The sequence below is a fragment of the Eucyclogobius newberryi genome, unplaced genomic scaffold (assembly GCF_026437365.1).
Source record: "Eucyclogobius newberryi isolate DKJ021-1_F unplaced genomic scaffold, fEucNew1.0.hap1 SCAF_88, whole genome shotgun sequence".
Lineage (NCBI taxonomy): Eukaryota > Metazoa > Chordata > Actinopteri > Gobiiformes > Gobiidae > Eucyclogobius > Eucyclogobius newberryi.
The window spans coordinates 89,566-115,834 of record NW_027316530.1 but is presented as its reverse complement, the minus strand read 5'-3'; the positions used below and the strand labels follow the sequence as shown (position 1 = coordinate 115,834).

At 48.1% G+C, this 26,269-nt stretch overlaps 2 non-coding genes and 1 pseudogene across 2 annotated transcripts; all 3 read right to left on the bottom strand.

Annotated features, from left to right (window-relative positions):
- Nucleotides 1-3,997: 3,997 nt before the first annotated feature.
- LOC140353214 (5S ribosomal RNA) lies at nucleotides 3,998-4,117 on the bottom strand. Its single transcript, XR_011925856.1, has one exon. It is a non-coding gene; the product is annotated as a 5S ribosomal RNA (ribosomal RNA).
- Nucleotides 4,118-22,886: 18,769 nt separating this feature from the next.
- Nucleotides 22,887-22,986, bottom strand: LOC140353217 (U2 spliceosomal RNA; annotated as a pseudogene).
- Nucleotides 22,987-23,152: 166 nt separating this feature from the next.
- LOC140353253 (U1 spliceosomal RNA) lies at nucleotides 23,153-23,318 on the bottom strand. Its single transcript, XR_011925891.1, has one exon. It is a non-coding gene; the product is annotated as a U1 spliceosomal RNA (small nuclear RNA).
- Nucleotides 23,319-26,269: the final 2,951 nt, after the last annotated feature.

Below are 26,269 nucleotides of genomic sequence, written 5' to 3'. Positions count from 1 at the left end.
ACTCTATTGTTTATAGGCCACTCTGAAGGCCAAATAGTCAGAATTCTGGGAAACGTTTGCGGCTCCGTCGCACAAAGACCGTAAAAGCTATCCTTAAAATTTGGATAACTTTAGATACACCACTTGTCTAGAGGACGTACACCGATTTTGAGGTTGGTGGGCAAAACGCACTAGGAGGACTTCGTTAAAGTGTAAAACATAAAAATGTGGTAATTTGAGAGATTTTGTGGTTTTCCCATAGGGATAACATGGGAGGTTTCTGTCATCGCTACGACTACGGCGTAAAAATTTAGGCATTTTTGTGATTGGCTTTTGTGATCGGGACGGCAAAATAGAATTTTGGGTAAAGTTTAGACAATTTTGGTAAAACTAATTTTTGACCTTCAATGTTAATTTAAAGGTCACTCTGTAGGGGGCGCTATCACTGCCATTTCAATTTTGTCAGCCTAAACTGGTCCAAACTAGAAAGTTTAACAACTGATTCAAATTTGGTCCTAATCGGACTGGTTTTGATCAAATGGGAGCAATTTTTAGACCTGCAATATTCCAAAATAAGTTGTCCAACTTTGCGGCTGCGCCGCACACAGACCGTAAAAGGTATCTCAAAAAATTGAATAACTTTAGATGCCCCACTTGTCCAGAGGACGTACGCCGATTTTGAAGTCGGTGGGCAAAACGCCCTAGGAGGAGTTCGTCAAAGTTTGACGTAAACAAAATAGCTAACTCAGCTTGTTTTCATTTTCAAAGGAAGATGGCGGCCATAGGGTAAGTTTGGGGGCGTGGCCACAATGTTTTTTTTTGTTTATCCTCACGAGAGGAATGCGTGTCCCGGATTTCGTAGCTTTACGCCAAAGTTGACCTCGGGGTGTCTCCCATAGGCGCAATGTATTTTGACTTTTGTCGGTGGCGCTGTCGCGCCATTTTTTAACGAAAAAAAAAATGGCCCAGAAAAAATAAAATTTTTCTCCGATTCTGAATTTTGGGCAAAGTTTGGTGAGTTTTTGAGCATGTTCAGGGGGTCAAATTAGAGATCAAAGCGCTGAAGAAGAACAAGAAAAATAATAATGATAATATTTTTAGCAAAAACAATATAGCCGTTTTTACTATAACAACAAATGATACATCGTTTGAAAGCTCTAAGCCTTCCCGATGCCGCCATGGGGTGGAATTATCATTACGAGCGCTTACGCGCTCGTCACTCCCTATTCCGTCGGGATGCCCCGCCCACTCCCCATAGACTTCCATTGATTTGAGCAGATACAAGCATGGCCCATGCCTGCGGCATGGATTCTCGCATACGGGACGATGCCAGGAGGGTTTTTGGAGGAATGCAGCGCTTCGCGCTGCTGTTGTCAACAATTAGTGAATGGGCTACGCCCATTCACTAATTGTTGACTATTTCTGTCATAGCAGGAGTAAGTATGCATGATCCATGCCTTCGGCATGGGCTAGTTCACTGTACTTGCCAGGGGCGACGGGGTACCAAACATGCGGGCTGCGCCCGCATGTTTGGTCAGACAGTTGCAACGCTGCCTTCGGCAGCGTTGCGGGAGCAATAGGCCCTCCCCCTGCTGGGGCTCGGGCCTAAATATAGCCGCAAGCGGCAATGATCGGCTCTCGCCACGCCGCCGCCACACCGCCGCCACGCCGCAAGAGGAGGGGGCGCTAACGCGCCCCAATTGTCCTTTTATTACGCCTACTGCTGAATCTGTGACGCTGTCACATCTTCTCCCCTTTGTTTTACATCAAAAAGCTATTTTATTTTGAATTCTTGGCAAAATGTGCAGCTTTGCCGCACAGACACCGTGACTCTTTGAATGAAAATGTGGATAACTTTTGATGGTCCTGAAGATGAGTCTCACCAAATTTCAGGTTAATAGGGCTGACGCCCTGAGGGGGAGGAGTTTGTGAAAGTAAAGTGTAAACATGTTCTGGCAATTTCCCCATTGGAATAACATGAAAGGTTTCGGTCATCGTTACGGCAACGCCATAACAATTATGACATGGGTCTCATTGACTTTTTTGATGGAGATGCTAAAATTGAGTTGTGTGTCAAATTTCATATAATTTCGCAAAACTAAACATTTAACCTCCATATAAAATCTGTAGGGGGCGCTGTGGCGCCAAATGAATTTATTTCACTTCAAGTAGGTTTAGGGCAAAGAGTTTAACAACTGATTCTAATTTGACGCAATTCGGACTTTATCTGCGCAAACGGCAGAAATTTTAAATATGGGAGATTTCTGAAATTCTAGCTACAGTTTGCGGCTTCGCCGCACAGAGACCGTGAGAGGTATTAATGTAATTTGGATAACTTTTGAAGTCCCACTCCTCAGTAGCATTTTCACCAAATTTCAGCTTTTTAGGGCCAACGCCCTGGGAGGAGTTTGTAAAAGTACGACGTTTGGAAAAACTCCGAAGTCATGTTTAGCCATTTTTGAAGCAATATGGCCGACATTTGGTTGGGCGGACGGCGTTGCCGTAATAATATTTTTTACTTCTCTTGTCACCATCTACCTCTGCGCCAAATTTCATGATTCTACGATCAGATGTTTTTTGGGTCATTTCCCATCTCTCAATGCATTTTTGGTACATTTGGGGGCGCTGACGCGCCAATTTTTTTTGTTTTAGAAAAGGTAAATAGCCAGAATGTAGAGAGGCACGATTTTTAGAGGTGTGAACATTTTTGTGACTTTTCGTCAATGTTCACTGGGTGAAAAATAGGGGGGTTGGTCCCGAGAAGAAGAAAGAAGAAAGAATAATATTCCGATGCGAAAACAATGTTTCCCATTTTTCAAATATCATAAACTATACATTTTCGGAAAGCGCTCGCGCTTTCCTACGTCATGGTGTGGGTCCCTGGTCACTGACGGGTACTTTCGTTAATTTTGAGTGGGCTCCGCCCACTTTGTGTTTTTGGCCCTCTATACAGTAATAATGTTCAATTTTTGCATTACATGCTTATATGCACGGAACATGCAAGAGATGGGGAACGTATTCGTGAGCTACTTAGCGCAAATGAGTGCTTTATATGGGGATGACGACCGCGAAGCGGTCGTCATCTCAATGTAAAGTGCTCGTTTAGTGCGCACTTTTGCACGGGCTTCGCCCGTTTACAACGGTGATGTTCCATTTTCCTACTACTAATTAGTATGCACCGGGCGTGCATGAGTGAAGGAGTGCGTTAGTGAGTGTTTGGAAGTGGGCGAGCGCTTCGCGCTCGATTTCGTGCGCACTACGTGCGGCCTTACGAGATTAATAGGCCTCTCGCCAGCTTGTGGCGCTCGGGCCTAATAATAATAATAAAAATAATAATATTTTTAGCAAAAACTATATAGCCGTTTCCACTATAACAACAAATGATACATCGTTTGAAAGCTCTAAGCCTTCCTGATGCCGCCATGGGGTGGAATCATCATTACGAGCGCTTACGCGCTCGTCACTCCCTATTCCGTCGGGATGCCCCGCCCACTCCCCATAGACTTCCATTGATTTGAGCAGATACAAGCATGACCCATGCCTGCGGCATGGATTTTCGCGTACGGGACGATGCCAGGAGGGTTTTTGGAGGAATGCAGCGTTTCGCGCTGCTGTTGTCAACAATGAGTGAATGGGCTACGCCCATTCACTCATTCTTGACTATTTCTGTCATAGCAGGAGTAAGTATGCATGATCCATGCCTTCGGCATGGGCTAGTTCACTGTACTTGCCAGGGGCGACGGGGTACCAAACATGTTTGGTCAGACAGTTGCAACGCTGCCTTCGGCAGCGTTGCGGGAGCAATAGGCCCTCCGCCCTGCTGGGGCTCGGGCCTAATGATGTTTTTCTCAGTTTCACCGAGGCCGACATGGTCCGACAATTGCCGTGGCGAGTCACAAATGTGTGATTTTAAAGTCAAATTGACTGTGTTTTTGGTTCCACTTTAGTTTCAAAATATCCACACATACTGTGTTTCTTTGTTTCTTTGTCTGTTGAAGGCTTTACAAAAGAAGATAAAAGCTCACAGCACCTGGTATTCCCAGGCGGTCTCCCATCCAAGTACTAACCAGGCCCGACCCCTCCTTAGCTTCCGAGATCAGACGAGATCGGGCGGGTCCAGGGTGGTATGGCCGTGAGCGAAATGTTCCAGGTCAAAACTCGTATAAATGGCTTTTTTTGCATCAAACGCTGTCTTTTCGTGAAGAGTACCTTCACGCCACTTGCTCGGTCAAAATTGGGATATCTCAATGAAATTTTTTTTTTTTTTTTTTTGGACAGGTGAAAAAGTGTGAAAATGCTCACAGCACCTGGTATTCCTAGGCGGTCTCCCATCCAAGTACTAACCAGGCCCAACCCTGCTTGGCTTCCGAGATCAGACAAGATCAGGCGTGTTTTTAAAAAAAAAAAAAAAATTATCAAAACAGCTTTAAAAATTTTACAAGTATTTACATACATTTACATAAATGTACAGACAAACATGACACACAAGGGCAAGGGAATGGGATACACAAGGGCAGGGGGAGACGAGACAAAAAACACAAGTAAAACAATCATTATCAAACATTCTTCAGTGATGGGGGGTGATGCCGTGGTTGGGGGTGGGTGCCGAGGTCAGAAGAGGATGTCCAGGTTTCCAGAGGGTGTGAGGTGGATCAGGGTGTTGTGGGGGACGAGGTGGGTGATGAACCGGTGCTCTGCTGCCATGTGGAACCCTAACCCTTCGGCAGCGTTGCGGTAGCAATAGGCCCTCCGCCCTGCTGGGGCTCGGGCCTAATGATCAAAAGAACGATTCAAACTGCAAAAAACCACCAGACCTCCAGCTCCAGACCATGCAGCTGGCCACTGATCTCACGCACCTGCACTGATTGCAAAGGGGCGTGTCCAGGGTGGTATGACGTGAGCGAAATGTTCCAGGTCAAAACTCCTATAAATGGCTTTTTTTGCATCAAACACTGTCTTTTCGTGAAGAGTACCTTCACTCCACTTGCTCCGTCAAAATTGGGATTTCAATAAAAAACTTTTTATTTTTTTGACAGGTGAAAAAGTGTGAAAATGCTCACAGCACCTGGTATTCCCAGGCGGTCTCCCATCCAAGTATTAACCAGGCCCAACCCTGCTTAGCCTCCGAGATCAGACCAGATCGGGAGTGTTTTTTTTTTTTTTCTTTTTTTATCTTTTATTATTAAAAACATGTTTAACATTTTTACATGTATTTATTTTTTGTTGCTTTGAAGCTTCAATACATCGTTGTGTCAGTCATTGTTTTGAAATGCTAAAAAACTCTCTCAGCAACGAGCATTAGGCCGACATTAGGCGGCGGGCACGGAGCACGGGGAGTGTGTTCGGGGGAGCACTGCGCACCGCGGCCCGCCTGTGCGCGCACCGCACCGCGGCCCGTGCACCGTCTGTCTCAGTCAAACGATCACAGAGTGAACAGATGAATGCTTCATGCTCCATGTGTGTCTGTCTCAGTCAAACCATCACAGAGTGAACAGATGAATGCTTCATGCTCCATGTGTGTCTGTCTCAGTCAAACCATCACAGAGTGAACAGATGAATGCTTCATGCTCCATGTGTGTCTGTCTCAGTCAAACCATCACAGAGTGAACAGATGAATGCTTCATGCTGACTGTAGTTTCACAGCCAGTGCAGTGGTTCTAAATGTGTGTCATGTCTTGTATTTCATGTGTTGCTTATCACTAAAACGTTCATCTGTTTTGTTCTGTAGTTCCTCCTCCAGTGAAGCTTCAGCCGCAGTCGTCACAACAGGCCGCCTCCCCCTCCACTGCCCCTGAGCCAATCAGCCAACAGCGCGCTACACCCAACCACAAAACTACATATTTATCATTACATCATCATCACATCAAATTATTAAATGCCACATCTTCACTCAACATCAGCCCGAAAAACTGGAGCAAACACAGACACTCTGGCAGCACCACAACTCTGCCTGTCGTCACCATGACAACTGCCGTCACCGCGACACCTGCCGTCACCGCGACACCTGCCGTCACCGCGACACCTGCCGTCACCGCGACACCTGCCACAGTGAAGCCTCCTCCTCAGACCATCACCTCGTCTCCTACAGCTCCGACCATCACCGTCTCTTTCTCAGGACGCCCTGAGCAGCAGCAGCAGCCCTGAAGAAACCCTTTAAGGACTTTGTGGACACAGAGTTCTTCCAGAGGGAGCTGGAGGCCACAAGACAGAGAGTGGAAAAAGGAAGCAGCAGAAGAGGAAGAGAGAGGAGTCACCTGCCCCATGGAGAACGTGCAGGTTCTGCAAACTGGAGCTGAAGCAGGCCCTTACAGTCACACATCCACACATACTTCCCTGGACTCTATATATCTGTATATTTATTGTAAATACTACTGTCAAGTAATGAATGCTGTCTGAAGTTTAAATAAATGAAACTTAATATTTCTGGCATTTTCCCTGTCAATAAATATTCTTAAAAGTACATGTTATTGTGTTTTCTTATATAATAATACAATAATATTCCATACATGATTGAGTAAAACCGGTCTGAACCTGGTCTATGAAAGTTTCCTGTTTTCGGCACATTTTTATCTCTTCATCGTTTGTGGCTTTTCTGGGTAAAACTCAGAGCCTCGTCCTTAATCTGATGTTTTACACGATTGAAGAGTTTATTGAACCTTAAGGCCAGATACAATGAAAAAGCATTTACCCATTTATGTCTATATGTATGTATTTATTTAACATTGTCCAATCCGCTCCTGTTTTACTATTTCATTCAAACATTTCATGTCTGTAGATTTCTGTGGGACATCGTTTGGTCCAAATGCACTTTTCTCTCACATAAAGATTCTGACAGAAGCAACAGGAGGATTTGTTCACGTCTGATCCTGAGTCTGAAGAGAAAGAGAAAAGAGAATGTAACACGCGCTCATTATAAAGCATTAGAGTGAAGCTGCTATGGAACTAAACACAACACACTGGCCTAACGGGCTCTTTTAGTTCCTGTTGATAATCTTACTGCTCATTTTAGACTTGTTCAGATCTTTTAGGACACGCTGCTGTTCAGATCCTCCTTTACGTTACTCGGGCGTGGACACATTTCAACCCGTGTCACTGTTTGGAAACATGTCTCTAAGTGGACGTTACGCGCCTGTAAAAAGTCTGTGATCAAAGAATCAGACGTCAGCCTCAGCTCAGAGCTGCTCAGGACAAAACGCCCCATTGGATCAGTTTATCTCTGAAGAAATGACCATGATGTTTTCAAAGATTTTGTGGCCCCTAGGCTTTTGTGGACGGGAAAGTAAATGGGGACTAGAGAGAAGGGAGGACATGCAGCATATTGTCAGGGTTAGGGAATTGAACTCACGACACTCTTTTTCCTTTTTCATTTAATTTACATTTATTTTCAGAATACCAAAATCACAACAGCAATAAGAATCAGAAAATGTTTTACTTCTACAGTGAAAAGCAGGTTCAGAAAAGCAATAGATGAAACAAGATGAAATTGGTGCAATGTTCAATATTATCAATATTATTAAAAGAGCTGGAGAAACAAAAAAGGAAAAATGGTCGATAAAACCATAAATTTCAAGTGAAGAAAAAAACAAAAGGTGTTATCTAGTCTACGGAGAGGAAGGAAAATAGGACGGAAGAGACAATAAATCAATGTAGAATATTGAAATGGGTAATTGTATTAGTTGTTTCTGTTCAAAATTAGGCAAAGAATTGGAGGGAGATGCAAAATATATGCAGGGTAATTATGGAAAAACAGCAATTAAAGACATAAAACATTGGGAAAAGAGACAATTAAGCGTGCAAAGTACCATTGAATTGAAAAGAAAGGTTCTCAAGAAAAAACTAAAAAGGCAAAGAAAAAAGATGAAGGTAAAAAATGACAGCATTTTGCTCTGCACCAGCAGGAGGCCAGTCAATGTTTAGTCCTGACTCTGGCACCAGCAGGAGGCCGCTCCATGTTTAGTCCTGACTCTGGCACCAGCAGGAGGCCGGTCCATGTTTAGTCCTGACTCTGGCACCAGCAGGAGGCCGCTCCATGTTTAGTCCTGACTCTGGCACCAGCAGGAGGCCGCGTCCATGTTTAGTCCTGACTCTGGCACCAGCAGGAGGCCGCTCCATGTTTAGTCCTGACTCTGGCACCAGCAGGAGGCCGGTCCATGTTCAGTCCTGACTCTGGCACCAGCAAGAGGCCGCTCCATGTTTAGTCCTGACTCTGGCACCAGCAAGAGGCCGGTCCATGTTCAGTCCTGACTCTGGCACCAGCAGGAGGCCGCTCCATGTTTAGTCCTGACTCTGGCACCAGCAGGAGGCCGGTCCATGTTCAGTCCTGACTCTGGCACCAGCAGGAGGCCGGTCCATGTTCAGTCCTGACTCTGGCACCAGCAGGAGGCCGGTCCATGTTCAGTCCTGACTCTGGCACCAGCAGGAGGCCGGTCCATGTTTAGTCCTGACTCTGGCACCAGCAGGAGGCCGCTCCATGTTTAGTCCTGACTCTGGCACCAGCAGGAGGCCGGTCAATGTTTAGTCCTGACTCTGGCACCAGCAGGAGGCCGCTCCATGTTTAGTCCTGACTCTGGCACCAGCAGGAGGCCGCTCCATGTTTAGTCCTGACTCTGGCACCAGCAGGAGGCCGGTCCATGTTTAGTCCTGACTCTGGCACCAGCAGGAGGCCGGTCCATGTTTAGTCCTGACTCTGGCACCAGCAGGAGGCCGGTCCATGTTTAGTCCTGACTCTGGCACCAGCAGGAGGCCGCTCCATGTTTAGTCCTGACTCTGGCACCAGCAGGAGGCCGGTCCATGTTTAGTCCTGACTCTGGCACCAGCAGGAGGCCGGTCCATGTTTAGTCCTGACTCTGGCACCAGCAGGAGGCCGCTCCATGTTTAGTCCTGACTCTGGCACCAGCAGGAGGCCGGTCCATGTTTAGTCCTGACTCTGGCACCAGCAGGAGGCCGGTCCATGTTTAGTCCTGACTCTGGCACCAGCAGGAGGCCGCTCCATGTTTAGTCCTGACTCTGGCACCAGCAGGAGGCCGCTCCATGTTTAGTCCTGACTCTGGCACCAGCAGGAGGCCGGTCCATGTTTAGTCCTGACTCTGGCACCAGCAGGAGGCCGGTCCATGTTTAGTCCTGACTCTGGCACCAGCAGGAGGCCGCTCCATGTTTAGTCCTGACTCTGGCACCAGCAGGAGGCCGGTCCATGTTTAGTCCTGACTCTGGCACCAGCAGGAGGCCGCGTCCCCATGTGTTTACATTTTGGTTTCTTGGTGTGACTGTGGCGCTGCTGCTCGTTCCTTCTTTTTTGACTGAGGCAGGACATTTGCCTTGGATTGGAAGGAACTGACTTTGGAGACAAGGCAAGGTACCTAGGCTCAGGTCAGTTCTTTAAACCAAACATTTCCAGCATTCTATTTATTTTGAAAATACTCAACTCTTAAGTTCTTGTCGACCCGACCAACACTGGAACACGTTTTGAAGGCTCTTCATCACATGTCACATTCATACTGACATTGGAGAGTGTGAATATTTGTCACATACTATTGAATTGTTGAAAGTACAAATACTGCACGTGATTTGATTGCCATGTTATTTAAAACTTGTTTTATTATATATTGTGTACACCGGGTTGATTTAAGATTAGCTAAAAATGTAGCCTACAATGTTTTACTGGGTCCTGTTTATTCTATACAGGCAGGTGCCCTCATTTGGGTTTAACCCTTGTGCGCCCCAAGAGGGTCTTGACCCCCCCCGTCGAGTGGCACGTTAGGAGGGGGGGAAACGTGATGAGGTTGAGTGTGGTGGTGGTGAGGGGTGGGGGGCGGGGTTGGGGGGGTATCACAGACCCCCCATTGGCCCATCGACGAGGGACCCCCCCCCGTAGACTGAGGCTGTGTATCGCTGACCCCCCCGTGGACGGAGGCCGGGTCTAAAAATAAAAACAAAAACAAAAATAAAAATAAAAATAAAAATAAAAATAAAAATAAAAATAAATAAAAATAAAAAATAAATAAAATGTTAACACTAAAACCAAATATGCTCAGACGTCGTCGGCAGGATTCAAACTGGCGCAGGGTTAAAGTTGTGGCACACCATAAATTACTTTAGAGCAGGTGAGGAGCTCTGGTTTACATGAACAAATTGGTAGATATCAGATAAATAGGATTTAAACCAGCTGAGGGCGGGGCCTCTGAGGGCGGGGCCTCTGACACCTACATCACATTCTAACCTCTGCAGTAGAATGTTGTGGTCGATGGTCAAACGCTGAGGTCAGGACCAGGATTGAGACCAGTCCATCGTCAGCGGCTAATAACAAATCATTTGTGACTTTAACTAGTGCAGTTTCAGTGCTGTGGTGGGCTCTGAACCCTGCTGTGGTGGGCTCTGGACTCTGCTGTGGTGGGCTCTGAACCCTGCTGTGGTGGGCTCTGGACCCTGCTGTGGTGGGCTCTGAACCCTGCTGTGGTGGGCTCTGAACCCTGCTGTGGTGGGCTTTGGACCCTGCTGTGGTGGGCTCTGAACCCTGCTGTGGTGGGCTCTGGACCCTGCTGTGGTGGGCTCTGAACCCTGCTGTGGTGGGCTCTGAACCCTGCTGTGGTGGGCTCTGAACCCTGCTGTGGTGGGCTCTGAACCCTGCTGTGGTGGGCTCGGAACACTGACTGGAAAACTTTCAAATAAGTTATTGTCCTGCAGGTGGCGACAAAGCTTTGTCCAGGATTTTAGAGACAAAGGGCAGATTATAAATAGTTATGTAGTTTAACAATAGGTCGGGATCTAGATGAGGCTTTTTCAGAAGAGGTTTAATGACGTCATGTTTGAAGGATGTGGAACATAAGCACTTTCTACTGAAGTATTTATTATATTCAGAATAGAGTCTATAATTAGGGGCAGAATGTCTTTGAGGAGCTTGGAATGGGGTCTAGGACACAAGTGGAGCTTTTAGAGGACATAAGGGCTGAAGTTCTCTCTCTTAATCAACAGCTGTGAACCTTTCTAACTTTACAGGTGGATTTAAATGGGACGTTAGATTTACAGCTTGGGCTAGTTCAGGACTTTTTTGATCGGGACGCCGAAAATCAAATTTTGTGCAAAATTATTTTTTTCTTCCAAAAAGTAAAATTTCCACGGACCATGTACAATTTCATTTCACTCTGTAAGGTAAGTATGAAATGGAAATGTCAGAGATTGAGATTTTCCCGTTGGAGGTTTATGCAAAATTTCAAACATTTTCAACAACGTTACATTTTTACATCCTATATACAATTTGATTTCACTCTGTAGGGGGTGCTATCATGGCCCTTTTCTTAACTATGAGCAGGTCCAGGCTTGAAAGTCTATGAACCAATTTAAATTTGGGCAAAATCGGACTTGGGATGAGCAAATGGGAGCAATTTTGTTAATGATAATTTGTCTTTGTCGGACAAATTTGCACCTGCGCCGCACAAATACATTGTATAATTGAAATGTGGATACCTTTGATGCCACACTCCTGAAGATGATTTCCCCCAAATTTGAGCTTGATCAGGCAATCGCCCAAAGAAGAGTTTGTTAAAGTGTGAAGCGTAAACATTTGGACATTTCAGAGATTTTGTACAAGGGCTATTAAGCCATTAACTTTCGACATTAAAGTCATAATCGTATGAGATGAAAGTCAAAGTCAAAAAGTTGTAATTTAACAAGAATAAAGTCATGAATTTATGAGAACAAAGTTGTAGTTTAGGGGCCGGTTTAGGGGCTCTGAATGTTCTGATTCAAAGTGACATGAGCAGTTCACTTTCAGCACGCCAGGACGCAAATGAACGGGCTTGGATGAGTTGACAGTTTAGAACTACACAAAAGCCTGCAATAGATGTTAAAGTGTTTCCTGGCCTTTAAAACAATGTCTTACGTGTGTGCTGATTACAAGACAAGACACTGCAGTTTATCAGCGCCAGGACAGGAGGAGACGCCTCTGTGTTATATTCACACATGTTCTGCTCCTCTGAGTTGTTTTTCTACCTGGGCACTTTGCGCACAATCACAATTCTTACTCATTGTGTGCACTTACGTTTTATGCACCGATTCTAACCTTTTTGTCGTCCCTTGGACAAACTCAGTAAAAACACACGGAACACAAAACAGCTGTTTGCTGTCTGCGCTTCCTCTCAGATCCTCCTGTCTAACGCTTGGATCGTGTTTGGCACAGCCAAAAAGCGATATGTTTTACGCACACGCCATCATCCATACAAGTCATTCCACCTCCTATAGCCGAGTAACACAAGTACAACCTGATATACCCATGTAGCCCAGGCTGATGACTACAATGAGAGGATACTATAAAGCTCCAACAACACAAGTGCACCCAACACCGGAGTACGTCATTTTACACATCAATCCTTGTTAACTGTGAGGCACTGCAGCTCCACCAGCCGTAGTGCTCTGATATAAAACCTATGCAACAAAAAACTTATATGAACAGTGACTTTGTACAAAGTTTAGGAGGTTGAAGAGGCAGATGTCGAGGGAGCAGATTATTGGTGAAAATGGTCCGAGACTCCCTCGTCTTCTGTGGCTCTGAGTGCGGTCAGTGTCCTACCCAGTGTCCAGGACCTGAGCCATGCGCAGGCCATTAACCAGAAGGACATGGGGACACTGCACCTGGGAAATGATTGTATGCAGTTTTTTGCAGAAAGGGAAAACTCCTGGCTTGTGCTTGGCACGATACTAAACGTCTCACCATGTTGTCCACAGTCCATGGAAATGATTGTGTTCAGAGGAGGATCCGGTCCAAGACAGATGACACTGGCTTCCGTGACATCAAAAGACCTGTATGTGTCGACCAGTACAACGCCTACATGGGTGGAGTGGACACTGCTGACCAGAGGATGAAGACATACCTCTTTCCACACAGGTCCCGGAAATGGTATCATCGCATATTCAATGCCATTATAAGCATAAGTATTGTCAACTCACACATCATATACACCAAATCCACTCCAGGCCCACACAAACCTTTAAAGGTTTACATTCAGAACATTATTGATGCATTACTGGCTGATCACTCCAAAAAACAAGAGAGGCGCTCAAGACCGGAGGGTGAAATGCCACAGAGACTCACAGAGCGTCATTGGCTTTGTCAAGCAGAGGGACGTCCAGACTGCGCCGTGTGCTCTGACCGCTCTCGTACCAAAGGCAGGCGGCAAACAAAGTACAGGTGCCGTCAGTGTGGCGTTGGCCTCTGTGCGGTTCCATGCAACGAGAGATACCATACGCTAAAAAACTTTAAATGCTGTCTGTAGCGGGGCTCTCCCTCAAAAATATGGCGAAGTCAGATTTCAAGTGCTCAGGTGGATTTATTGTGCCAAACCAAAGTGCAAAAATAGTGTAACAGTGCAAAATATATACAGTGAGCAAAAAAAAGGTCCAAAAATCCAAAAACATATATTTACAGAGTTCCAACTATGAGTTCAACTTTAACTCGTTCTCTCTTTTAACTCTCTCTCTCACACTGTTACCTTCTCTGATGTTGGGGACAGACTCCCCCCCCAGCCAAGAGCGGCTCCCTTTTTTCCTCACTTGCCCCTCCCACTGAGCAAAATAACTATATAATTCAAACCCCAAATAAATTGACAATAAACTGTTGTGGCCTCTTCCTACAACATAATACATCATTAATTATATACACATGTTCAAAATAAAGCAATATAAACACATAGAATACCCGGTGTCACATGGTCAGCACCACGGCGCGAACAACGCGCATTTAAACTTCCTGGAAGTCCTGGCTCGGTTTCGACCCAACGCGACGCATCGGCGGAGCGCGGCTTCGTGACAAAACAGGTAACAATTGGCGTGTATGCTTGGACTTAACCTAACGCGCGCAAGTGTGCACCCTTGGCGGATTAGTGACGGAGGAGTGCGGGGAAAGAAGCGTGTGTAGCGTCTGATGCGAATGAATGAAACAGAGGGAAACGCGGGGAGCGGGGAATGTATGAGTGTGTGTTGGAAAGTGCGCGCGGGCATGACGCCGCGCGGTTGCTCAGCAAATAAGCGCCGACACGAGTTAAAGACGCACTGGCTCCGTCACATTATCCCTCCCTTCCGGAAGGTTGACACTGTGGGGCAACCTGGACAAATAATCCGCAACAATGTTCATCTTGCCGGCACGGTGTCGGATGGCGAATCTGAAGGGCTGTAGTGCGAGATACCATCTTGTCAGGCGACTAATATGATCCTTCATAGTGTTGATCCAAGTCAGGGCACTATGATCAGTCTCTAGATCAAACTCACGTCCGAGCAGGTAGTAGCGCAAGCTCTCCAACGCCCATTTGATTGCAAGGCCCTCTTTCTCTACAGCAGAGTAGCGGGTCTCGCGTGGCAGGAGTTTGCGACTCAAATACAATATTGGACGCTCCTCTCCAGGTTCCCCCTGAGTCAGGACTGCTCCGAGGCCAACCATGGAGGCATCCACTTGTACCAAGAAGCGCTTGGTGAAGTCTGGACTCTTCAGCACCGGTGATGAACACAGGTGAGCTTTGAGGGTGTTGAAGGCATTCTCACAGTCCTCGGTCCAGACGACTGGGTTTCGCTGGCCTTTGGCGGTGAGTGCAGTAAGCGGAGTGGCAATCGTTGCGAACTGCGGCACAAACCGTCGGTACCATCCGGCCAACCCCAGAAAGGAACGCACCTCTTTCTTTGTTCGTGGCCTCGGAGATCTCAGGATAGCCTCGACCTTGTCAACCTGAGGCCTCACCTCCCCTCGACCCATCTGATAGCCGAGGTAGCGTGTCTCCTGCCGAGCCCACTCACACTTTGCCGGATTCAGCGTAAGACCGGCTCGCTGGATCTGCTTCAGGACTTGGGAGAGATGTCGGACATGGTCCTCCCAGGTCTCGCTGAAGATGACGACATCGTCGAGATAAGCCGCGCTGAATAGCTCACACCCCTGGAGAACTCGATCCATCAGACGTTGAAACGTAGCAGGTGCTCCATGCAGCCCGAATGGCATCACAGTAAACTGAAACAGTCCAGTTAGTGTTTGAAATGCTGTGTAGGGCCGTGAGGACTTCTCGAGGGGCACTTGCCAGTATCCTTTGCAAAGGTCCAATGTGGTTATGTACTTGGCGGAACCAATCTTCTCCAGCAAGTCATCAATCCTTGGCATTGGGTATGCATCAAATTCAGACACAGAGTTCAGCTTTCGAAAGTCAATACATATCCTGAGTGATCTGTCTTTCTTGAAAACAATCACTACAGGACTGCTCCATTCGGATTTGGAAGGTTCGATGACTCCCAGTCTCAGCATTTCTTGGATCTCATCTTGGAGCTTCCCAACAAGCTGCTGTGGTACACGATATGGTCGCTGTCGGATCGGGCGACCCTCCTTCAGGCGGATGACATGTTCCACCACTGTAGTTCTTCCAGGACTGGCACGGAACAGCGAAGACACTTCTTTGAAGGTCTGGAGTAGCTGTGTGGCTTGCTCAGGAGGAAGATGAACCAGCACTGGGGTAGCAGTGTTGGTCAGTCCCTCCAGTCCCATGTCCGGCTCTTCCCAGTCCTCGTCATCGTCTACTTTCCTGACCAACAGGACTTTTGTTGGAGCTTGGACTGGACGCTCTCTCCACTCCTTCAGTAGGTTGACATGGTACGTCTGCCTGGACTTCTTTTTCTCTGGGTGCAGGACCTCGTAGGTGACTGGTCCCATCTTCCGGGTGACAGTGTACGGGCCCTGCCATTTTGCTAAAAGTTTATGGGTTGAGGATGGCAGAAGAAGCAGCACCTTCTGACCAGGCTGGAACTCACGACTGCGGGCTTGGCGGTCGTACCAGGTCTTCTGGGCTTTTTGAGCACCTAGCAAGTTCTTCTCTGCCTCCTCTAAGTACTTTGACAGTCCCTCTCGCATTTCAAGTACAAACTTGACAATGCTCCGGTCACTTTGTCGTGCTGGTGGGCCCTCCCATTGTTTGCGTAGAAGGTCCAAAGGCCCCTGAACATCCCAGCCATACAACAGTTCAAATGGAGAAAATCCAGTTGACGCCTGTGGGACCTCTCGATAGGCAAACAGAACAAAGGGTAGCCAACAGTCCCAGTCTTTGCCGGTATCATCCACGAACTTCTGGAGCATCCGCATCAGTGCCTGGTTAAACCTCTCAACCAGTCCATCCGTCTGTGGGTGGTACGGGGTGGTTTTGATGGAGGAAATGCCCAGTTGCTGCTGGAAAAGGTGCATTAACCGAGAAGTGAAGTTGGTTCCTTGGTCCGTGAGAATTTCATCAGGTAATCCAACTCTGGAGAACAGTTGAACAAGCGCTCGAAGGATAGCAGGCGCAGTGATGGTTCTCAGCGGAAAAGCCTCTGGAAATCTGGTGGCATAATCCGAGATGACCAGGATGTACTGATGTCCACTGCTGCTCTTCACCAGGGGCCCCACAATGTCCATCGCAATCCTTCGGAAGGGAGTGGAGATAACTGGAAGAGGCTGCAAAAAGGCACGGTCAGACTTGCGCACTGGACATGTTTTCTGACAGGTTGGACATGTAGCGCAATATTTGTGAATGTCATCATACATGGACGGCCAATAAAATCTAGAACTGACGCGCAAGAATGTTTTGTGGCGACCGAGGTGACCTGACCATGGCACTGTGTGTGCTAAATGCATGACAAGGGTCCTACAGCTAAAGGGAACAACAAGACGTTTACATTCATCACTAACAATATACAACACCCCATTGTCAATAATAAACTTCTCTTGACCCAGACAACCTTTGGTTTCTTTTCCCACCTTAGCAAAAAGACTTTTCAAAGTAATATCATTGCTTTGCAACAAAGAAACATTTTCAGGTACATCCCACACAAAAGAATCACAATTTTCAGGATTTAAAGACCACAGTTCTTTTTCAAAGCGTCGCTGACGCCGGGATTTCCTTGGCCCTTTGGTGCCTCCCTCACACAGACTACCGTCCAAGTCTGGCAGAGGTTGGACACCGGCTTTCACTTGTGCCCGCGTAAGAACAGGACACGACACATTTCCACAGTCATTATTCCCCCCAGAGTCAACATTCCCAGACAACAGGTCCATCAGAAAAGGTAGGTCCCAACCGAGAATAGCATCCACGGGTAGGTTTTCTACTACTCCCACAGCCACCAGATAGGGCTGGTCTGCAACTGTTATGGTAACCTCCACAGTAGGATAAAGGTGGCTATCCCCGTGCACACACAAAATGTCCACTGTCTTGCCATAGTTTATGCTGCTAACTGGCACTGAGCTACGTTTGATAAGGGATGTGAAACTACCAGTGTCCAGTAAAGCAGAAACCTCTTGGCCATTAATTAGCACATTTTTACAGCGTTTAATAGTACTTTCTGTCTCATGAGTGCCCTCTGCCTCTGGTCTTGGAGGATAGCACGCTCCGCTAACTTTAGCTTTACGGACAGGGCAAACTGAGGCTTTGTGCCCAGGTTGTTGGCAGGAAAAACAAATAAACTCCTTACCAGGTCCTCGTTGGTTTGGGGCAGAATTCATGGTACCTGACACGTCTTGGTTGGTCTCACGTCTGGCAGGCCTTGGTAGAAAAGGTTGAGCTGGTGCGCGCTGGGATGCTGTGGTTAACCGGGCAGAAGATACTCCTTTCCGAGCGTTGAGATACTGCACGGCCAACTTAGCAGCGGTAAATCCATCGGCTGGCTCATGTTCCTTCACCCAGGTCCTCACTTCAAAGGGAAACACCCGCAGAAGCTGCTCCATGATGATCGCTTCACCAATTTCCTCCTTGGAGCGTTCATCCGGTCTTATCCAGCGGCGATAGAGTCCTCGGAGGCGATGATAGGTCTCCGTAGGGCTTTCATCATGCGGCAGAGTGCTGGAGCGAAACTGCTGTCGGTAAGTTTCGGGTGAAATGTTAAATTTCGCAAGCAGAGCTGCTTTAAGGTCCATGTAACAGTGGGCTCTGTCTTCATCCATAGCAGAGTAGGCCTCTAGTCCCTTTCCAGTCAATAAGGGTACAAGACGACACGCCCACTCGTCCTCTGGCCACCTCCAGGTTCTAGCTATCCGCTCAAAACGTAGCAGATAATTTTCCATGTCCTCACCACTCTGAAACTGTGGTATTTTCGGCTCATTGTACGGTCTCCATTCTGGTCTCGGCCTGTCCTCAGCTTCCGGTACATGGCGCTGCGGCTCAGCATCATCGATCTCCATGCGGCTTCCATGGAACACCGATCTCTGGCCACCAGGGGTTGGCGACTCATGATGTGCAGGCAGGTTTGGCGCTGGACGAGGTCTTCGAAGAGTCGGCTGCGAAGGGGATGCAGGTTGAGCCCCGCCCTCCACAACAGTAGGAAAAGAGGCTCTCAGTCCCCGGAGTTCGGCCAGCAAACCCTCTTCGCGGCGTTGCTGTCCCGCTAGAAAATCTCTCATCAGCGTCACCATGTCCTGACCTGGTTCAGATGATGGCTCGGGCTTCTGCTCCCACTCTTCATCCTCATCTGTCTCCCATGCTGGGTCTGGAGCTCCTGCCCCCTCTGGCTGTCGATCACGGCCTTGTGATCGCAAACCTGTGCGCTTTGGTTGGCGAGAAACTTTCTTCCGACTTGCCATATCCCACTTCTGACACCAAATGTAGCGGGGCTCTCCCTCAAAAATATGGCGAAGTCAGATTTCAAGTGCTCAGGTGGATTTATTGTGCCAAACCAAAGTGCAAAAATAGTGTAACAGTGCAAAATATATACAGTGAGCAAAAAAAAGGTCCAAAAATCCAAAAACATATATTTACAGAGTTCTAACTATGAGTTCAACTTTAACTCGTTCTCTCTTTTAACTCTCTCTCTCACACTGTTACCTTCTCTGATGTTGGGGACAGACTCCCCCCCCAGCCAAGAGCGGCTCCCTTTATTCCTCACTTGCCCCTCCCACTGAGCAAAATAACTATATAATTCAAACCCCAAATAAATTGACAATAAACTGTTGTGGCCTCTTCCTACAACATAATACATCATTAATTATATACACATGTTCAAAATAAAGCAATATAAACACATAGAATACCCGGTGTCACATGGTCAGCACCACGGCGCGAACAACGCGCATTTAAACTTCCTGGAAGTCCTGGCTCGGTTTCGACCCAACGCGACGCATCGGCGGAGCGCGGCTTCGTGACAAAACAGGTAACAATTGGCGTGTATGCTTGGACTTAACCTAACGCGCGCAAGTGTGCACCCTTGGCGGATTAGTGACGGAGGAGTGCGGGGAAAGAAGCGTGTGTAGCGTCTGATGCGAATGAATGAAACAGAGGGAAACGCGGGGAGCGGGGAATGTATGAGTGTGTGTTGGAAAGTGCGCGCGGGCATGACGACCGCGCGGTTGCTCAGCAAATAAGCGCCGACACGAGTTAAAGACGCACTGGCTCCGTCACATTCATTTGGATATGTAAAAGTGCAGGGTACCTTGACCCTGGATGGACATCTTTTCTGTGATGGCTCTCTCCTTTCTTCACTGCTTTCTCCACAACCTGCCTGGCACCAATGATGGATGTATAAGTTGGAAATATAAAAAAATGAAAAAAATACATAATAAATACCGTGTTTGTCATCATTTGGTCAGAACTTGTAATCAGGGCCCGAGTTTGAAGATGTGAGCAAAATGGGTTAAAATGTGAAAAAACACCAAAATGAGCAAAATGAAATAATCCCCCATCATCAGTGCACAGTTTGCCCCCAGAAAAGCACTCCCCTGGGGCCTGGAGGTGATCTGACCACCAGAATATAGTACCATATACCCCTGAGGGACTTAGACAAAAAACCGAAATAGTACACTATGCCCGAAGTGACTCTGTCGTTTTTCGGCAATAGTACACTATACCCGAGGGACTCTGTCGTTTTTCCGGGCCGTAGTATGAAGTTGTGAGCAAAAGGGGTGAAAATGGGTTAAAATGTGAAAAAACACCAAAATGAGCAAAATGAAATAATCCCCCATCATCAGTGCACTGTTTGCCCCCAGAAAAGCACTCCCCTGGGGCCTGGAGGTGATCTGACCATCAGAGTATAGTACCATATACCCCTGCTGGACTTAGAAAAAAAACGAGTTTCAAATCAATAGTACACTATACCCCGTTGGACTCTGTCTTTTTTTTGGCTCGTGCGAATAAGCGTTCAGGGCAAGTTTCCCGGGCTGAATCACGCTGCTCCCGCGAAATTCTTGACGCTGCTCTCAGGCGGAATGTGCAAAATGGTAATGCTGGGAGGGAGGGGCGGGCGGTTTTTGAGAATGACGTTTTTCGGAATCGAAACAGGTACATTTCCTGGTTGTGCGTGTACCGGGCAAGGAGCTCGTTTGACGGGCACACGAGAACCGCGATCGTGGGGCCCCGTTCTGGTTTTATCCAGCTTCCAGGGCTCCTTCACAGCCGTAATGTCAAGTTATTTAGGCGTCATGGTTCGGTTCAACTCCGGATCCACTGGTGGAGCCCCGCTCTGTGATTTTAGCGCCGCCCAGACCCGGCAAGAGACGCGCATTTCACGGCTTCATTTTACCAGACTCCGGGGCACTTCCAGAAGCTTCCTGGTTGCTCCGATTGCTCGGGGCACAACACAGTGTCACGGTCCCGGCTTTACAGCGACATAATCATTTGAGCTGACATTCATAGTACCAAATGCTCAGACCAACGGGCTGTACGGGGAAATGAGCGCTGGTTGTGACACGGATCACGGATCCTCTGGTGGTCCGGCTCCGTGGTTTTGGAGGTGCCCAGACCCGGCCAGGGACGCACAGTTTCCCCCCGGCTTCATATGCGCCTCCCACGGCCATCAGAGTAGCGGAGTGCGGGCTGACACTTAGCTCCAGCCTGGGTCCTGGGTCTGGATCCTCTGGTGGAGCCCGGCTCCGTGGCTCAGAGCAGCCCAGACCCGGCCAGGGTCTGTTTTTTTGCGATTAAAAATGGTACAAATCATGGTTCTATGTATACCGGACAAGGAGCTTGGTCTATTGGCACTCAAGACCCGCCATCGTAGGGCCCCGTTCTGGTTTTATCCAGCTTCGAAGGCTCCTGCGCACTGCGGGTTTGTTTACATTTTGCGGCTGTGATTTTGTGGCCGAGACTCCGGAGATGGGACCGTCACTCACCCCCGCACTGAAGGACGCGCGGCTTGGAGGATGATGGCTGCGCTTAGCCCCTGTTACAGGGGCTCTGCGCCAGTCCCCTTCAGCCTCAACGCGTCCGACGGAACCACAGTCCGGGCCCACTGTCACTCACCCCCGCGCAGCAGGAGGTGCGGCTTGAAGGATGATGGCTGCGCTCAGCCCCTGGGCCCAAGGGCTCTGCGCCAGTCCCCTTCAGCCTCAACGTGTCCGATGGCTCTGCGCGGGGCGGGGGGCAGCGCCAGCGCATATTTTTGGTCCGACTCCGGTCCCTTCCTTGTCTCTGAGTTTGTCAAATGCGGCGCCTGTCCAGGGCTCACTTTGCTATCAATTGGGGTCACCCGTGGCTGGTCACCGCCATCGTAGGGCCCCGTTCTGGTTTCATCCAGCTTCGAAGGCTCCTGCGCACTGCGGGGTTGTAGGCATTTGTGGTCCAGAGCCCCGGCTCTAAATTAAACCTGTTACCCTAGTAGGCCGGCCTCCGGGTCCTCCTCTCTTCTTCGGTTAAGGAGTACAATGGGCGCGGGGGCAGCCAGTGGAGGGCAAGGGCCCTGCCTCCAAGTGTGGTGCAGGGGACAGGGGAGCCAGGGCCTTGGGGCCCTGGTTCTTTTTATTTTTTAAAGTGGCTCGGAGTACCAAGGGCACGGACTTCCAGGGGGCTGCACCAAGGGTGTGTAGCCCGTGTGGGGGTGCTTAAGTGTGGGTACCCGGGGACGAAAGGTGGGCCGGGGCCGGCGCGAGCCCCTGTGGTGAGTGCTGGGCCGTTCCCTTGGTACTCCAGTCAGAGTACCAAGGGCACGGACTTCCATGGTATAGTACCAAGGGCACGGACCTCCAGGGGGCTGAACCAAGGGTGTGTAGCCCGTGTGGGGGTGCTTAAGTGTGGGTCCCCGGGTTCGAAGGGAGAGCCTGGTCCCCGGTGGTCATCCCCGGAGTCCCAGAGCCCGCAACCCGGGGAAGAGTGGCCCGTCCCCAGACTGAGTTTGGGGGAATGCGGGGTGGCTCTGGAGGTGCTCCGTGGGTTCCAGGGGGTGTTCAGCGGAGGCCATGCCCGGCCGGAGTGGCCCTTCCCCGGGGTGAGTCTGGAGGAGTGGGGGGTGGCTCTGGAGGTGCTCCAGGGGCTCCAGGGGGTGCTCAGTGGAGGCCATGCCCAGCCAGAGTGGCCCTTCCCCGGGGTGAGTCTGGAGGAGTGGGGGGTGGCTCTGGAGGTGCTCCGGGGGCTCCAGGGGTTCCAGGGGGTGCTCAGTGGAGGCCATGCCCAGCCAGAGTGGCCCTTCCCCGGGGTGAGACTGGAGGAGTGGGGGGGTGGCGCTGGAGGTGCTCCGGGGGCTCCAGGGGTTCCAGGGGGTGCTCAGTGGAGGCCATGCCCAGCCAGAGTGGCCCTTCCCCGGGGTGAGTCTGGAGGAGTGGGGGGTGGCTCTGGAGGTGCTCCAGGGGCTCCAGGGGGTGCTCAGTGGAGGCCATGCCCAGCCAGAGTGGCCCTTCCCCGGGGTGAGACTGGAGGAGTGGGGGGTGGCTCTGGAGGTGCTCCAGGGGCTCCAGGGGGTGCTCAGTGGAGGTCATGCCCAGCCAGAGTGGCCCTTCCCCGGGAAGAGTCTGGCCGTGTGCGGGGTGGAAGATCCCTGCTCCGCCTCACGCGAGTTCGAGACCGGCTGGGTGCCCTTTTATCCAAGAATCAACTGGAGTGTGGAGCTTCTACGGGCCTCCAGGGGCACTGTCGACCCAGAGCTGTGCCCCGGCTTCAGTTCTCTGTATCTCAGGAAATTTTTTATTTATACATTTATTTCATCCATAATCTCTCGCCCCTAAAGGGTTAATATATGGTCCCCGGGTAGGGGACGTATCAGATATTAAACTGATAAGAACAGATACTACACTTGATCTTAGCCAAAAGGCCGACAAGCGATGCCCACAATGGGTTCGGGGAGCAGTGAGCTCTCCCCACGCTGACCCTCCCGTCAACGGTCCAAAGCGGCGCCCGCTTAAAGCGCCCGGCGGAGGGGCCGGAGCGCGAGCGGCGTACATGAAAACGACCCTTTGGGTTTTTTTTTCTTTTCCTCTGACAAAAAACAAGAGGGGAGAGCGCGAACGCAGTCCCCCACTACCAGAAATTATGCAGTTAAGATTCCCACATTTGGGGAATTCACAGGGGTCAGCACATCCTGTTTGTGCAATGGACGAGCCTCGCCCTGGGTGAACCACCTTCCTGATCATGGTGTCGCCCCTGCCAGGTAAGTATGAGTTGCTCCGCTCCGAGCCAAGGCCCAGGCCCTGGAAGAGGCAATGTGGCAGCATGGTCCTTCCGGCCATTTGCATGGACCAGCTTCCACCCGACGATTGAGCCCCAGGTTAAACGGCAGCGATACACACGCAAGTCTGTGCGTTCTAAGCACTCTTTTTTACTTTTAAAGTTCTTGAACACGGGATGCCAAACGGAGGGTACGCAAGGGCATGTTTAAAGGCTGACAAGACACAACCTTTGCTCTTGGAGGATGACCGCTTGCTTGCTTTAAACATAGGTAGAAAAGCCCCGCATTGAAGCAGGGCATCAAAAAATTGGAATTATCTCTTGTTGTCCCTCTCCACGGAAATCTTTAGTAAAAGGCACTTTTCAGGCGTTTTTTTATTATTTCATAGCAATACAATTCTTTTAAAATACTTTTCACACTTAAAACACATCTTTTAAACACAGTTTACAAAAGTCAATACAATTACACATTATTTACCAAAACTATGAATACAGCAAGTCTTTAAAAGAGTTTGGAATTTTCCATAAATTGATTATTTCTTCTCTCTTTCCTTCCACTAAATCTCTTAAAACATAATCTTTAAAAATATTCATAACACATTTCATCAACAACATTTCTGACATTTGATAGTTTTTAAAAGTCAATACATTCCTTGATTTCCAGATAGCTTCTTTTATACAATTAACTATAATCCACCACCTCTCCTTATTTTGGAATTTTGCAGTTTCACCATAGGCAATATTGTTATAACTTGATGGAATTTTCCCAACATTTTTCAGCCATGGGGATACTGTTACCCAGGCATTCACAGCAAAAGGGCATGTCCAAAAAACGTGTAAATGAGTTTCCTCACTGCCACAAAAGGGTCTCGGGCATCTTGGGCTTGGTGTAAAGTGTCTTTTAAAAAGGAACTCTCGGGTTGGCAAACATTTATGGCCAATTTGCCAGGCCAAATCTCTGTGTCTGTTCGTAAGTTTTTGAAAATGTATATTTTCCCATGCCCTTTTGCTCTCCTGTGCCGATAAAAGATCTACCGGGGTAAGTTTCTCCAAATCTACGGACAGTTTTTGTTCTATTTTTCTCCTTATCAGTTCTGTCGATGGTATCTGGCTAAGTCCTTTGGATAAGTTCTTAAGCACATGTTTGTAGACTGATGGGCAAATCTCGGCGTGGGGGACATCCATTGATGGTCTTTTCCCCCATGTGATTAAAACTTTTCTACCCACCCACAATTTTGCAAAATAGTGCCACAAAATTTCCCTTTCTGGTTTTAGGACTGCCTTTAAAATTGGGGCCAAGAACATTGCTTCAAATTTTGCCTCGATTAATGGCACCCCGATACCCCCGTACAGTGGGGGGCGATGCATTATAGTTCGTTTGAGTCTCTCTGATTCCCCCCCCCCCAGATAAACTGGAACAACATCTTCTTCAGAGTCTTAAGTATCCGATAGGGGGCAGGAAACACAGTTGCCAGATTATTCACTGAAGCCAACAGTACCGATTTCACAATTAAGACTTTCCCAGTAAATGTAAGCTCCCTATCTTGCCATGCTCTTAAATTGGCTGTCAATTTGGGTAGCTTTGACTCCCAGTTTTTTACTTCCATGTCTTTTCCTATCTGAATTCCCAAGACTTTAATTGTGTCTTTATTTTTAATCAGGTCTATATTTTCGTATTTCTCTTTCCAATTCAAATAAAGTCTTTTGGTTTTGTTCTTATTAACCCTTGTGCTTGCAGCGAGAGTAAAGTTTTCACAGACCTTTAAGGCTTCTCCTATAGATTTATTGTCTGAAAGTAACAAAGTGATATCATCCATATAAACTGATATTTTTGCCAGTCTATTTTCACTTCCTGGCACAAAAATTCCTTTTATGTCATTGTTCCTTCTAAGGGCACAAACTAGCGGTTCTATTGCTAAAATAAATAATGTGGGTGACAAGGGGCACCCTTGTCTGACCCCAGCCCGGATATCTATAGCATTTGTTTTTTGTCCATTAACTATTACCACACTATGGCAGTCAGTGTACAAGAGGTTAACCCACCGTCTAAAATTTTCTCCAAAACCAAAATGTTTCAACACTGCTTTTATATAATCGTGGCTAATGCTATCAAAAGCTTTTTCGAGGTCCAAACTTAGTATACATAGGGGGCTGTTACGTTCTTTACAGAGGAGATACGTGTCTCTCACCAGGGCTAGGCTATCTGTCATTGTCCGTCCTTGTACTCCACATGTTTGTTCACTCTCCACCAGGTCACCAACGATGGGTTGAGTTCGTAAAAATAAAACCTTGGCCAGTATTTTTACATCGACACCTAGAAGGGTTAGTGGTCTCCAGTTCTGTAGATTCTGTTTTTGTCCTTTTTTGTGAAGGAGGGAGATTGCCCCCCGTCTCAATGATGATGGCAACGCTCCTTTGCCAAGACTTTCGTTGTACATCTCCAACAGGGGGAGTTTCAGCTGCTCCCAAAAGGTAACGTAAAACTCTTTGGGGAGACCATCCAAGCCTGGAATTTTATTGTCTTTCACACTTGTAATGGCTTTTGTCAGTTCTGCCAATGTTATATTTTTGTCTAAGGATTCCTTCACTGAAGTACTAAGTTTTCCAGTAGTCTTAGAAAGAAAAGTGTCCATCATTTTGCTAGACACCAGTGTGTCCTGATAGAGATTGGCAAAAAAGGACCTAACAATGTGAATGATTTTTTCCATGTCCTTCTCTTCTTTTCCTTCCTGATCATAGACAGATGTTATATGGTGCTTTGCTTTTGCTATTTTTTGGAAAAAGTACCGGGAACATTTCCCATTTTCCTCTAGATGTTGGATCCTGCTTCTCAGGAGGATACTTTTACTCTTCTCCCTCATTAGTTCACATAGTTTTGCTTTTAGTGTGACAATCTCTTGTTGCATGTCAAAGCCGTTTTGTGCCAGTTTATAGTAGTTTTG